The following is a 5,428-nucleotide window of genomic DNA, read 5'->3' as shown; positions in this document are numbered from 1 at the left end:
TATGTTTTCTCTAGGTGATGGAGGACAAGGCAACAAAAGCTTTCGGCTTTTGAGTCACTGTAGATTTTATCCACTGGAGTAGATCTAAGAAAATATAACCGTTCAGTGTAATTAACCCAATATTCAGAATTATTAACTTGTTTCTATACTGACGTTTGCTTTTGGTCCCAGTGAAAGATTAGTCGTATTGTAGCAGCATGTCCCCAACTTTCCCCTGGTGGGAACAAGAACAGAACAACTGTATACTGCCTTAAGAACAGAACAACTGTATACTGCCTTACTGACAAGGTTAGAAGTCTCTCAGAATGCCCCTGACCAAAACAGTTTTACTTTACCTAATTTAACACGAGAATGTACTTATACTTTCAAAACCCTTGTACACATGAGTAACATCCTGAAATGTTTACCTATCTGTGGAAATACTGAAGATCATTATCCTTTATTTGCTTTCAGAAAACTTTATAATTTGAGTCAACATTTTGTCAATCTTCCATATCATCAGACCTACTAACATATTTCTGGCTACAAGAAAAGCAAAAATTCTAAAGAAAAATCTCGAAGCACTGTGTCCTAACAAAACCATGACTGAGGTTAGAAGGAGTCATAAGTCTATTCGCTGTAGTGTGATCTCTATTTAAATGGATTCACCCTTCCTGCCTAAGACTTTCTGAGGGCAAGAGTCATCTAATGAATATTTATATGCTCGGTACCTAACAATACTTAACAAATAGTAGATGCTCAATAAATATTTGTTAAGTAACTGAAAGGATGAGTGGGTATCTGAGGGTACTGTGCTCCATGCCAAGACTTATCAGTGAATGATCAGATACAATCTCTGCTTTCATGGAGCTTACAGTTCTCAACAAGCATCACATGAAAGAGGTAGAAAAAAATGTGTTAAGTTAAAAATGCTTATCTGGGGGTGCCTGGCTGGCTAGGTCAGAAGAGCATGTGATTCTTAATCTTGGGGTCATGAGTTCAAGTCCCATGTTGCCTGTAGAGATTACTTAAATAAATAAAAAACTTTTAAAAATGCTTATCTGATTAATTACCCACCCAACGCAGGAACCAGCAAGGCCTGATTTCCATCAATTTTTGTTGTCATCTGATTAGTTAAAAGGACCTTAAAAAAAGTGAGAAAATTAGGTGAATCTCTCCCCCAAATTATCAAGGAAATAGTTCTGTGATTTTAGTATTCTGAATACAATTTAAAGAAAAATATATTTAGGTAATGAAAACTATCCTGATAAATTTTTTTTAATTTGCCCATAAAATTATCTGAAAACATGATTCTATTGAACATAAGCATTTTTAACAAATTAAGAACAATTGTGAAAATGGAAGAATAAAAATATAACAGATAACAAATACATAAAGGTGTAAAGAGATCATGTATTAAAACTTCATCACTGCGAGCATTGGAAAAACCTCACTTTTAAAATTTACGTTTTGGATAAGCCAGTAGAAACCACCAGACCAGGGGCACGTGGGTGGCTCAGTCAGTTAAGCGTCAGCCTTCAGCTCAGGTCATGATCCCAGGGTCCTGGGATGGAGCCCTGAGGCAGGCTCCCTGCTCAGCAGGGAGTCTGCTTCTCCCTCTCTCTCTACCTGCTGCTCTCCCGGCTTGTGCTCTCTCTTTCTCTGTCAAATAAATAAATAAAATCTTAAAAACAAAAAACCACCAGACCAACAGCAGCAGTATCAGCAGTGTTGATAAACATTTATTGAGTACTTAATACATGCCAGAAACTATGCTAAGTGCTTTACCTTCATTATCTTATCTAGCCTTCACAACTCCATGAATGGGGTATTATTATTAATATTTTTTGATATTATTATTCCAGTTTAACACATGAAAAATCAGCTTAGAAAGATTGAGTCTGGTGTTTTTGTTTTTTCTACCACTGTTGCCTCTCTAGAATATATTTAATCAAAAGAGTGTGAGATACCCTGGGACCATGACCCGAGCTGAAGGCAGATGCCCAACGACTGAGCCACACAGGTGCCTTAAGTGTGAGATATTTAATAAATAACTCACTGTTTGCATTTTTAGGAAAGAGAAAAATACACTATTACCATTTCTGGTCTTATAGGAAAAAGAAGAAACTGAGGCAAAAATTATGAGGAAAGACTTAAAATCATAAACAAAATAAAGAGAAGTGGTAAAAAATAAAACCTCGTAATCAGGTCAAATGACCCCAAATTATAACTATACTAGTCTGATAATAGATATAGGTGTTGCTTTACTCAAAGTTGGCCCTCAAGGCTAAAGTACTAATTTTTTTGGATTAAATAGTGACCTATAGAAAACATTCCATGTTTTGAAAGACAGCAATTTTTTTGTTATTTTTTAATTTTAATTCCAGTTTAGTTAACATAGTGTTATATTACGTTCAGGTGTACAATATAGTGATTCAACAATTCTATACATTACTCAGTGCTCATTAAGTGTACTCTTTATTTAAGATTTTTTTATTTTAGAGAGAGAGAATGTGAGGAAGAAGAAGGGCAGAAGGAGAGGGAGAGAATCCTTGAGCAGACTCCCTGCTGAGTGCGGAACCTAACATGGGGCTCAATCCCAGGACCCTGAGACCATGACCTGAGCTTAAACCAAGAGTAGGATGCTTAACCGACTGAGCCACCCAAGTGCCCCAAGACAAATGTACTCTTAATTCCCTTTTGCCTGTTTCACCCATTCCCCCACCCACCTCCCCTCTGGCAACCATCTGTTTGTTTTCTATAGTTAAGAGTCTGAGGGGCGCCTGGGTGGCACAGCGGTTAAGCGTCTGCTTTCGGCTCAGGGCGTGATCCCGGCGTTATGGGATCGAGCCCCACATCAGGCTCTTCGCTATGAGCCTGCTTCTTCCTCTCCCACTCCCCCTGCTTGTGTTTCCTCTCTCGCTGGCTGTCTCTATCTCTGTCAAATAAATAAATAAAATCTTTAAAAAAAAAAAAAAAGTCTGGATACACACACACACACACACACACACATATACACACATCTTCTTTATCCATTCATCTGTCAATGGACACTTGCGCTGCTTCCATATCTTGGCTATTATAAATAACACTGCTACAAACATGGGGGTGCACATATCCTTTTGAATTAGTGTTTTCTTATTCTTTGGGTAAATATCCAGTAGTGCATTACTGGATCATAGGTTAATTCTATTTTTAGTTTTTTGAGGAACCTCCATACTGTTTTCCACAGTGACCACAACAGTCTGCATGCCCACCAACAGTGCACAAGTTTCCTTTTTCCCCACATCTTTGCTAGCACTTGGCTGTTTCTTGTGTTTTTTATTTTACCCATTCTGACAGTATGAGGTGGTATCTCATTGTGGTTTTGATTCAGATTTCCCTGATGATGAGTGATGTTGAGCATCTTTTCATGTGTCTGTTGGCCATTTGTACATCTTCTTTGGAGAAATGCATGTTCATGTCTTCTGCCTGTTTTTTAATTGGATTATTTGTTTTTTTGGGTATTGAATCGTATAAATTTTTTTACACTGCCCTAAAGCCAAAAGACATTTATTCTGCCCTATAAGCACTGAGTTGTATAAATTCTTTACATATTTTGGATACTAACCCCTTACTGGATATATCATTTACAAGTATCTTTTCCCATTCAGTAAGTTGCCTTTTAGTTTTGTTGATTGTTTCCTTTGCTATGCAGAAGCTTTTTATTTTGATGTAGCTCCAATAATTTATTTTTGTTTTTGTTTCCCTTGCCTCAAAATGAAGGACAGTAATTTTAAAGTAGAGAAAAAGAGTGTTTAAGGCTGACTGAATACAGTATAAGATAATCTGGCACCTCCCAGCCCCAAATTCTCCAGTAAGAGTAATTTTAAATATTCTTCCAATACAGATCTTCCCTCCAGAAATATGACAGATACTATTGCAAGCTGACAATGATAATGAATTTCTATAAAAAGCAATGAGAAAAGGTACCTACTCTGAAAAAGGTATCGGTTCCATAAGAAAACTGAGAAAGAAAAGGATGTTTGGCTATTCCCACTGCACTGATAACACCCTAAAATTTTTGTTTGTCTACAAAGGAGAAATTAGGCACAAACTGGGTGACTTGACTTTCTTCTAGTTAAATTCTATGTAGCTATTTCTAGACATTGATATTTTATACAAGCTTGACTTTATTATAAAATTCTCTGCTAATAATATTTACAGCTAATCTGTGGCTATTTGCAAGGCTGATCATTTGATCTTCCCTTGAGTGCCACAGCGGCTTCCCCATGTATTACCTCACATCAGGCATCTTAGAAAAAAACTAAGCAGGAACTTAAATTGGTAATTAACTGAAATATATGACTAACTGGCATCCCCAACACGCAGAATAATACCCTTTACAGACTACCAAGTGTTTAAGCTCTAACAACTGGGATATTTATACTATAACTTTTTGGTTAGAGGTGCGCCATCCAATTCTGCAGCCATTAGGCACATACACAGCTTTTAAAAATTAAATTAAAATTGGACATTCAGTTCCTCAGTAGCAGTAACCATTTCTCAAGAGCTCAACAGCCATGCAACTGCTGTATTAGACTGAGCATTTTCATCTTCCCAGAAAGTCCTATCAGACAGCACCAGTTTACAGGGTACAGGTATCCCCTACTTTTCAAAAATTCCCGTTATGCCACTTCACTTTTATGAAAGACCTATATGTACCTGCTTTTGCTAACCAAAAAAAAAAATCCAAAGAGAACTTTCACTTTTACAAAAAAAAAAGTGAAAAGCAAATATAGTATTCAGCATTTGTTTTGCAGAGAACTGTTATAGGGGCAGAGTGCACCCAGGCAGGGAGAGCAGCATCACCACGCTCCTTTCTGTGGGAATGATACTCCAGCATCTTAGCATTAAGCTGCCAGAGCTTTGAACTGTGTCTGTGAGCATCTGTGCTTTATCCTGATTTACTTTGTGCATTCTTTAGCAACATCTGTACTAAGGTATCAGAAAAGCCTGAGAAAAGTTATTTTTTGAGTCTGGGAACACTAAAACAATTTTCCATATAAATTCCTGGTAATTGCTTCTTCACTTTATGCCTTTTGGCTTACAAAAGGTTTTCCTTAGAACGCTCTACTTTTGGATAGTGAGGGGAACCTGGATTTAATTTACCCATTACACCTCTCCAGGAAAATGTGAATCATGTACTGGCTTATCAACTGTTAAAAAATTCCAAACATTCCAAAATCAGAATTTTCACATCTAGCAATTACTTATAAAAGAATTACATGACCTCTGCAAAAACACTGGGTTTACCATGATACTAAAGAACAAATCTTTAAATTAGGGAAGTAACAATCACTTTTAAATTATGAACTTCACTGCTTTAAAAATACTTGTATTGGGGCGCCTGGGTGGCACAGCGGTTAAGCGTCTGCCTTCGGCTCAGGGCGTGATCCTGATGTTATGG

General features: G+C 37.1%; 1 long non-coding RNA gene across 1 annotated transcript; it reads right to left on the bottom strand.

Annotated features, from left to right (window-relative positions):
• Positions 1 to 7: 7 nt before the first annotated feature.
• On the bottom strand, positions 8 to 4,672 carry LOC117798041. Its single transcript, XR_004622793.1, has 3 exons — positions 4,184 to 4,672; positions 1,057 to 1,123; positions 8 to 214 (listed from the first exon to the last, which is right to left on the bottom strand). It is a non-coding gene; the product is annotated as an uncharacterized LOC117798041 (long non-coding RNA).
• Positions 4,673 to 5,428: the final 756 nt, after the last annotated feature.

Source organism: Ailuropoda melanoleuca, unplaced genomic scaffold, assembly GCF_002007445.2.
Source record: "Ailuropoda melanoleuca isolate Jingjing unplaced genomic scaffold, ASM200744v2 unplaced-scaffold2286, whole genome shotgun sequence".
Classification (NCBI taxonomy): domain Eukaryota; kingdom Metazoa; phylum Chordata; class Mammalia; order Carnivora; family Ursidae; genus Ailuropoda; species Ailuropoda melanoleuca.
The sequence above is the reverse complement of the archived record's forward strand: the minus strand, read 5'-3'. Positions and strand labels throughout refer to the sequence as shown.